Source organism: Cupressus sempervirens, chromosome 5, assembly GCF_028749045.1.
Source record: "Cupressus sempervirens isolate cs-2001-9-10 chromosome 5, ASM2874904v1, whole genome shotgun sequence".
Lineage (NCBI taxonomy): Eukaryota > Viridiplantae > Streptophyta > Pinopsida > Cupressales > Cupressaceae > Cupressus > Cupressus sempervirens.
The window spans coordinates 433,127,138-433,137,618 of NC_143122.1; the positions used below are offsets into that span (position 1 = coordinate 433,127,138).

At 30.4% G+C, this 10,481-nt stretch overlaps 1 non-coding gene across 1 annotated transcript; it reads left to right on the top strand.

Moving 5' to 3' along the window:
• Positions 1 to 1,538: 1,538 nt before the first annotated feature.
• Positions 1,539 to 1,619, top strand: LOC149556642 (small nucleolar RNA SNORD24). Its single transcript, XR_016352504.1, has one exon. It is a non-coding gene; the product is annotated as a small nucleolar RNA SNORD24 (small nucleolar RNA).
• Positions 1,620 to 10,481: the final 8,862 nt, after the last annotated feature.

Consider the following 10,481-nt stretch of genomic DNA (forward strand, 5'->3'; position numbering starts at 1 on the left):
GTAAATCATACAATTTTAAATAGAAACCCTGTTACTTTGCCTTGTGAACAACCTAAATCCCTATTTAACTGATATAAATTTCTTTCAATTTGATATTTTGCTGTACAAATTTCTTTAGGTTCAGTATATGATGTCAACCATATTTTCTCATGTGTCCACTTCCGTTCTCTCTTCTTCTAACATGCAACCACTTATATCTACTTTCAATTTGTTATTTGTTGTATAATTGATGTGATTTACTTTCAATTTGTTATTTGTTATATAAAGTGCCTTCAATTTGGTATTTGCTGAAAAAAACTCTTCCCATTTGGTATTTTTTGTGCTTGGCCCAGAGGATTTATTTATTTAGAGAAAACTATTGTTCACGTTCCTCCTTAGTCTTAATTAGTTTTTATGTAGCTAAAGTATTATCTTAACCATGGTGAATCAATTGTTTAACTAGCATATTTTCATAGAGATTGTTATTTAAACTATTAAAATTGTTCTTCTAGATATGATGTAGTATGTACTAATGTTAGTAATGTTTTTAGAAATGAAATTTCCTATATGGCCTAATCATTTCAATCAGATAAGTTATGATAAGACCTGAAATAGAGGATCTCAAAAGTTATGTAGGATCCAAAACTATAATAAATCAATTGTCATTTTTTTAAGTCCTCTAATAAAATTATGAACCACCAACCTCATTCTCAATAACAAAGAACTAGAAAAACATAAAAAATAGAATTTTTTATTGCTCTGAGCGAGCAATAGTCCCTACCTTATGCAAAAATAATGTTCAGATTTTGGAGGAAGGATGTACAACATAATTATTCTTTGTTTTAAGAAGATAGTCAAAACACAAATATAATTTAAATCTAATATTTTTTTAAATCGACTTCATTAATTATGTTGATCCATAATTAAGTTATGATTTCATATCAAAATTAATCATGAGTAAAATATTTTTAAATTAAATCACAAACTAGTTTTATTTTATAATGAGCAACACTATAAGCTTTGGTTTTTGGCATCTTAATGTGATGAGCTTATTTACTGTTTTAATCAAGAAGTAGATGGTTCCTAATGATCTTTGACTTAATTTATGCCCATTTAAAAACTTTATATCATGTTTGTGTATGTGTGAGGAGCTTTTCTAGGCACATCATCTTGCCTAGAGATTAGTCATGGAATACTATTTTGAGTTGCCTTTAGCCATATTTTCACTCTCTAGAAGTGATGTATATGCCCATTTTAATGCCTAGGGGCAATATTACTTAATATTTTCTAATTAGAACTGATGTATATGGAGTTTTTGGTGTGCTTGAATGACCAATACTGCATTTTGTTTGTGCATCTACCCTCCTATATTTGTAGGAATTTTTTTTTGCTATGTTGGTGTACTTGAATGACCAATATTGCATTTTGTCTATGCATGTTATCCTCTTATGTTTGTGGCAAGTTTGTTTTTGCTACAAGTGCTATTTTTTTTCAATTTAATTTGCTAAGTAGGGGTTTTCAGTGGTAATAATATATGTAGATAATTAGAGGCTCAAAGAGACCAATGATGTAAGACAATATTTGCTACTCTTGATGCTTTGGGAAATTGATGATAGCTAACCACCAAGATCTCTGAGGTCCTTTTAAGTGCTAGTATATAGTAATTGCTAAAGGATGGTTCACAACTGTTATTAATTTATTATTGAAGCTAATATTTTAGAATAGGAGCAACTCATGCTGGGGACTAGGTTGGATTTAAAATGGTTTTGTTTGATTACATCTAAAGTTACCCATCTACTCCAAGCATAGGAAGACTATTTATACCAGGTTCTTCAATCTTGTCAAGTTCATTTGTGTTATTGTATCAATTACTTTGGGTACTGCTATAGATGATCATTTATATTATATTGTGGCATTGTTTGGAAATTCATTGAAATTCGTTTGTTCTTTTCCTTGTAATAACTTTGTAGTAATGTTCTTAATTCCATGTACAAATTGTATGGGAATATCAAATAATAACTCCATTAAAATGTTATAGGGCATTTGATGGATCCTACTACTGATGTACAAGTTTATGGAAGCATTGTTAGGAAGATCACACTCTTGTGTGCACTCTCCATTTTGCTTGCAGCCCAAGCGGTATTCATAGTAGCAACATCAGAAGATGTTAGAAGACAAATGCGCAAGAGAAGAATGACTACTTGTCCCTTTTATAAATGTATTATCTATTCTAATGAGATGGATTGCTACAACCAAATATGCATGACCAAAGGAGCATTCTTCAAACTTACCAATATTCTAAGGGAGAGAGGGAGCATTAAAGATGCGATAAACATGAAATTGGAAGAACAACTAATTATGTTCCTACATACTCTTGGCCACAATCTTAGGAATCATGAGATTGGCCATAACTTTGGTCACTCAAGAGAGAGTGAGTCACTACTTCCACAAGGTCTTGAAGGCTATCATATTGCTCCATACTAGTAACTTTTTGCCCCCTTCTTCAAACACTCCTCTAGAATTTTATTGGGGAGGACCGTTTTGATCCATACTTCAAGGTAGATCTCATATTGTCATGTATTTTGTTGCTTGAGTCTATTGCTACATATTTTGCAATAATATTTCTTACACTAGGACTGTATTGGAGCAATCGATGGAACCCATATACCAATTACCATTGATGTCGGCAACCAACCAAAATATCATGATAGAAAAGGCCACCTATCACAAAATGTAATGGGTGTTTGTTCGTTTGACTACAAGTTTCAATATGTTCTTTCTGGTTAGTAAGGCTTAGTTGTAGATAGTCATGTTCTTGCTTCGGCTCTATCAAGAGTAGATCCACTACTAGTTCCCCCAGGTGTATTAAATCATTATTTTAATGATTATATATTCATTATTGTCAACCATATTTTTTATGCTATTTCTAATCTATAATATTCTTTTTCCTTTTTATAGGAAAATTCTATTTAGTTGATGTCGGGTATGCAAATGTTCCTGGATTTCTTGTACCTTATTGGTGTACGCATTACCACTTCAAAGAGTTTTCTAGAGCAAACCCAATCAATAGTGCACATGAGCTATTTAACCATCGACACTCCTCTCTTAGAAATGTGATTGAGTGTACATTTGGTATTTTGAAGCAACATTTTCCTATCTCAAGGCATGCAACATCCTACAACATCATGAGTCAAACAAAGATAGTGTTAGCACGTTGCATACTACACAATTTCATTATGATAGAGGATGGTGTTCCACTTGATATGGAAATTGAAGAGGATGATGATCATGATGGGATAAACGTGCCAATTCTTGAAACTTATGGGATGACTCAATGAGACACTGATGATTGGGGAAATTTTAAAGATAAAATAGCAAGAAGGATGTGGGAGGACTATAGATCTCGACAGTAGTTATTTTTACTCGACATTAGTTGGTCTTTTTACTAGCATTTACACTTTTTTCCTCACTTTTGAACAACTACAATACTTGAATTACAAATCATAATTATTGTTACGCTTTCAAATTGCTAATTGAGTGATTTAAAACTGTGATTTATGAATTACAAATCAGAATTATTATTATGCTTTAAAACTGTTGATTGAGTGATTTAAAACTGTGATTTATGAGTTGCAAATCAGAATTATTATTATGCTTTCAAATTGTTGATTGAGTGATTTAAAACTGTGATTTATGAATTACAAATCAGAATTATTGTTATGCTTTAAAACTGCTAATTGATTGATTTAAAACTATGATTTATGAATTGTGAATCACAATTATTGTTATGCTTTAATTTATGATTTAAAACTATGATTTAAGAATTGTGAGTCACATTTTTCATGGTCCATCTATATATTATGTCAATGGCTCTCTACACACTCTAACAACTCATTATTACTAACAACTCTTAACTTATTGCAAGTTTTGTAGCAATATAACAGCTGCTTTTCTCTAAGGTCAAAATGTCTTTCACTAATTTATTGACGAGCATACATGAGGATGTTTGTATGCCCCCCGTTGCCACCCCTATTTCTACCCCCATTGTCACCCCTATTTCTACCCCCATTGCTACCCCCGTTGGTAGTTCTTCTAGAAGTCCAAAAGTTGTATGGACTAGAGAGATGGAGAGGAACTTCTCAACTTGCTCCTTAAGCAAGTTACTCTAGGAAGGAAAGGTGAAGGAGGTTTTAGGAAAGAAGCATGGACAAAAATAGAGAGGAGATCCAATGAAGATTTAAAGTTGAATCTTGGAAGAGATAACTTTAAAAATAAGTTGAAAATGTGGAACTCAGTGTATAGAGTAATGAAAGAGCTACTAAATACAAGTGGTTTTGCTTGGAATGAGACAACATAGTGCATGGATGCCAAGGACAGTGTATGGGATGAACTTTGGAAGGTAATGTCCTCTTCAAAGTCATGTCCTATTCTAATTTCAAACAAATATCTAATTATTTAATTTTTCCAATTTGTAGAGAAATGAATTCAGGATTACAAAAGTGTATAGGAGGCAACCATTCACCTATTTTAATGATCTAGCAGTCATTGTGGGAAATGGCATGGCAGAAGGAAATGTAGCTGCAATGGCACAAGATGCTGAAGATGGTAACCTCTTTGATGAGGCTATTGATTTGGGTGATGATGAGGATTTTAATATGCCTCTGAATGTTGCTAATGATTTAGATGAAGATTACCTTTAGTCAAATTAGTCCACTACATCCACTAGAAACAATCCTTCCACACCAACGACAAGGAGGCCAAAGAGGCAAAAGGCAAGCATGGTTGCTTCTTTGGATGTAATATCTAAAAGCATCCATGAAGTATGAGAGGGAATCAATAAGTCAAACACCATCAAATTTGATAAAGAGGATACTAAGAAAGATGCTGCAAATTTGTTTGCTACCTTGAAACCCATCCCCGAAATTAGTCAAGAGACTATGACTATCGGATCTGATACTTTTATGTAAGAACCAACAAGAGCTATTTGGTTCTTAGAGATGGATGACATAGCGAGGGAAGATTTTATTAGATATAAATTTGGAGGATTGTAATGGTTTTATTCGAAACAAACATTTAAATGTTAGTTTTTTTCTTTCAAGCTAAAAGATGTTGTCATCTTTTGTATTGAACTGTTGATCTATTTATGTCATACATTGTCATATGTTGTATTCAACAAGTTGAAAGATACTGTCATAATTTATTTTAGAAATCTATTTATGTTTCATGTCATTTATGTAGATGTTGAACATATGGATGGCATTTTCCAGTGTCCAAAAACACAACAACAACACTAATTTGTAGCTTACAGTAGTACCCTGTATCTTCTTACAATAGTACCCATATTTTTTCTCCTTTTTAAAGTTAAAAAATAAAGCTAGAAAGTGAGCTTGTTATATAAATTATAACTCTAGTTTCTCATTACTGAAGTTTATTATTATTGTTTATACAATGGTTTATTGTCACTAATTATTATTGTTGTGTTGATGATGCTGAGCATTTCATGGGACCCAATGTGATCAGTTTGAACAACTACATAATCTATTGTATGTGATTCTTCTAAACAATTTGCAATATCTTTAATTTGGAATTTTTTTTTGCTATATGGAGGCTTCAAATGTAGAGAAACTTACATGATATTTAGATATTGGTTGTAGGATTTTAATTCAAAGGTAATGTTGATGCTGATCCTGTTATTTATTTTTAATATTTATATGTTGATGTTGTTTTACTTGGTCATAAGAAAATTAGTCACGGTTTCTTAGAATGGTAATGTTGATGCTGATCCTGATCCTGTTATTTATTTTTAATGCTGATGCTATTTTAGTTAGTCATAAAAAACTTAGTCATGGTTTCTTTGAATGGTAATGTTGATGTTGATCCTGTCATTTATTTTTAATGCTTATGCTATTTTACTTAGTCATAAAAAACTTAGTCACAGTTTCTTAGAATGGTAATGTTGATGCTAATGTTGTTATTTATTTTTAATATTTATATGTTGATGTTGTTTTACTTAGTCATAATAGCATCAACATCTCATTTATTCATGTAAAACTCCCATTGATTCAAATGTACATGCGGATGAATTGCATCTCTCTTTTGTGAAAGAATTTGTGTCACTTTGATTGAGTAACCACCTAAGAAACTCTCAAGTATTTATTTATCTATTTTGCAAGGTTGTGTTTTTTTAATTTAGTTGTAGCTTTTAGTGTCATCACAGAGCTTTTCTATCTTGTACTCTCACTTTCATTGAGCAAGTAGTTGACCAAATCTTGTATGTATTTTCATTTTAAATTTATTTTCTTAATAGATCTCATTTAAAATTCTAGCGAATTTTCCATTTCAGTCAAGTTTGACGAGGAAGAATGATTTATGCAACTTAGTTTCGAGGTTAAAATTAATACACTTAATCAATGGACGTAAGCTTCTATAATGAATGTTTCTTAAATAATATATCTTGCTAATTGAATGTTTCATTTTATGTGTATTTGTTCATATTTTATATATGATTGATGGATTTAATTTGCCAATGTGTGAGTGTGGCCTTGGCCATGTAGTACTGAAGACCTTGCATACAACAAATAATCCAGAACGTAAATTCTTTTGTTGTCCAAATGGAAGAAAGGTTATTACTAATTTTTGTTCAATGTTTACATTTTTTGTATCAATTAGTTGTTGTGGAGAATACTAATTTAGATTTCGTATTGTAGGGGGATGGTGATTGTAATTTCTTTCAGTGGGTTGATGATGTCCCACCCACATCTATCGTAGCTAAATCTGTAGTACATGGAAGCACTGATTGCAAGTTGTGCAGGATCAGAGAGAGTGAAAACATGTTTCTTCGAGGAATGTTGGGAATTATAATTGTTTCAATATTACTAGTCTTTTGGGACCATATGCGTAAATGTAGTTAAAAGTCAAAGCAACTATTGTACATTGTAAAAGGGTTTCAGGGACCCTTCAAAACTTGTTTTCCTTAATCAAAGACTATTGAACACTGTGATTTACTTTATGGTTTTGAATAGAAATGGTGGACATATTTAATAACAATTTGACTATTTTTTTGTTTGGAACTTGTTTCTAATCGTATTGTGGTGACTAATTCTATTAAAACGATGTATAAATTATACTAGTTTCATTACTATTTCAATTGATTGTCTCTAATTTTAAAAAAAAATCATAATTTAAAAATTGAAAAAATAATCTTTTAAAAAATAAAAGCAATCCAAATCATTCAAATGTATAATGAAAAAAAATTCAATTGATTGTCTCTAATTTTTTTTAAAAAAATCATAATTTAAAAATTGAAAAAAATAATCTTAAAAACAAAAGTAATCCAAATCATTCAAATGTATAATGAAATTTTTTTAAACAACAATAAAAAATAATATTATTTCAATTCCGCTTTTGCACAACCAAACAAAGATTATACGTATTCCCTATCAAATTTTGGGTGAACCAAATAAAGAAGAAGAATACGTATTCCAATTTTGTATTCTTGGAATAACAAACTTGGAATAAGTATTCCTATTCCACTTGCCAAACGAGCCCTAAATATTTCTTCCCGACTCACATTTGTAACCACAAATTTAAAAATAATGAAGCAACATCATAAGCAAAATCTCAAAAGCACGCCCCTATGATTCCTCGTAGAGAAATTGACATTATGAAAGGTCCTAAGATTATTTTTGGGCCTCACAAAAATATTTCACCATCACTCCCGCGTTATGTTGCTAGCAGTATGCCCGAGCCTGCACTCAATATTGACTAAAAAAATCCAAAAAAATCAAAATCCTTATTAACGTGGTTATTGATTTGAAACATTTTGATCTAAGAGTAAATATTGAATGCTACTTGCAAAGGTGCTCTTGTGAGACTTGAACACCATACATTCCACAATTGTGTAGTGCTTTTTTCAGTGTAATCGATGCATAGATCACCTAAAATGTATACTTCCAATATTGATGCTATGACTATCTATTCCCAACACAAACCAACCCATCCACAATTCCTTCCAATGTTAAAGTTTCTTATTGTGACTATGGAGAAGAAGATCGCTTTTGGGGCTCAGATGATAATTGCTTTAATTCTAGAAATTTTGATGAGAAAAATGGACAGCTCTTGATGAAGTAGTGACCAATGTGACTAGCTCCCTAGATGCCAATGATGAGGAAAAAGAAGAAGATTACACCCAATTTCCAATCTTAAACAAAATAAAACACATCACAAAGGTGAGGATATATCCAAAAAATAATTTCATTGAAAACCCTCTTTACTCGTGTATCACATTTACTACAATTATAGCTATTATATAAAAATTATAGCTGTTATACAATTCAATAGTTAGTGATCTATCATTAGGATGATAACAATAAAATTGCAACAAGGCAATAAATTTAAGTAGTGCAAAGGAGATTTCTGTTACTCTTAAAAATTTCAAAAATTGAAGGATCAGTGTAATGCGTTTGAGGAAGGCTTCATCTTCTTCTCCAAGTTCACTTAGAAGGTAACCCGTTCGGCTGCAACCACCCTCCAACTTTTGGCTCATGAGAAGAAGGAAGAGGGCCTTGGGAATGAAGATTCGAAGCTGCTCTATTATTTCCTTGCGGAGGACTGGGCCAAAGTTCTTTTGATCAGGAAAGGCAAGAAGAAGTTTGCTAGTTAGTGGCCTTCCCCCTGATGGTCCTTTGTTCCTATGCCTAGTGCTTTTTAAGGTTCTCTGCTGGTTGTTTCTTTTTATCCTGTTTTGATGGTTTTTCTTTTTCTATTGAACTTGGGTATGGGTTGTGGATGGTATGATGCGTTGACCACCCACATGCCTTTTGTTAATTTGTTAAACTATGTTAGTGTTAAGTGCATGAAATTTAGCACTTCTATTTATTATTTTGATGCTACGTCTATGAACTTAGCACTTCTATTTACTGTTTTGATGCTACTTCTATTTTTGATGTAAATCGTTAAGGGATATTTGGTTCTCTGCTAGTTTTTTGCTGGTAGTTTTGCCACTGTTGTAAAGGGTCAACCCCCTTGTTTTGGCTGCTTTTATATTGTATTCATTTTCATGTGATATCATATTGATGCACCAATAAAACCTACATTTTAATTCAACTCAATTTTGTTTGGGTGTTTATGTAATTCACATACACAAAAATTCCATTTTAAATATATACAATAAATTAAAGTGCCCCTAATCAAAACATACATTTATATGTATGAATTCAAGAGCTAAAATGTCTTTTTGATTTTAATATCATTAATATATCTTTCAATTGTATCATTGGCATATTTAATTTGAAAGACATACACACAATAGGAAACATTTTAAACATTTGTGTTAAAATTTAATAGAATCAACCAATCATAGTTCATCTCTCATACATTATTTAACTATATTTTACTATTAGGAGAAGAACATCATTACATGCATACCTTAACTTCATGCACATGTAGAACCTAAACTTGATTTCAACAAATTTTTTTTGGTTGTCTTGTATGCAAGTTAGCTAATTAGAAATCATTGAATGCAAAAGGTAAAAACAATCATTTTAAAGTGTTGTTCAATACCCACTCAAAGATGAACCAATAACAAGTTTACGTAGTTATAAGAATGTCTTAATTTTCACACACAAATATCCTAATAATAGTACACAAATGAACCAATTACTAACTAAAAATCTAAAAACTAATCCATTATTACTATATAAATTATTACTACATATATTAGTACATATTTTTTTGAATTTTGAACTCTTTCCATAAGAAGATTATTAGTTCCTGCCTTGGAATACTTATGCATTCATGTCAATCCAAATATGACATTAACACTAACCAATCAAATTTAAGAATTTAAAAGATTATATGAGATTTAAAATGTTTATATCTTTTTTAAATTTTTCATTATTTTATAAATCACATTTTTCAATCACATTTTTCATCCATTCTATTGGTCCATACTATTTTTGGTAGGGGAGAAAATTAATTTGCTTCAACAAAAAATACAAATATTTTCTAACGACTTCATCTTGTATTAATGAATGTATTAATTATAACTTTATCTTTTTCACATTTGTGATAAGTTGATAATATTTTATTTTTTCTATCATTCTATCTTCCACCTCACACAACATGTCTAATCAATATTAATTATCACAATCTATTAAATATTTTTAATTTCTTATTTTAAATATATTTATTGTTAGTTTTACATTGATGTTTATTTTTGACTATTTGATATAACTTGTTCTTAAAACTTCATGTAATGCATAAGTTCAAATTATATATATATATATATATATATAACTAATAAACATTTCTTTTTAATATAATTTCATTATGTTATATCTTTGTATTTGTATTTCTAATTTTTTAAAAACTTTGCTTTTTTAATAAAAGTAGTTAAATTATTACTATTATTTTACTTTTATAAAAATAAATTAAACAATATTTTTTTAAATTATATTTTATAATAGTGTTTGTAATATGTATAATTGATAAGTGTTACAATT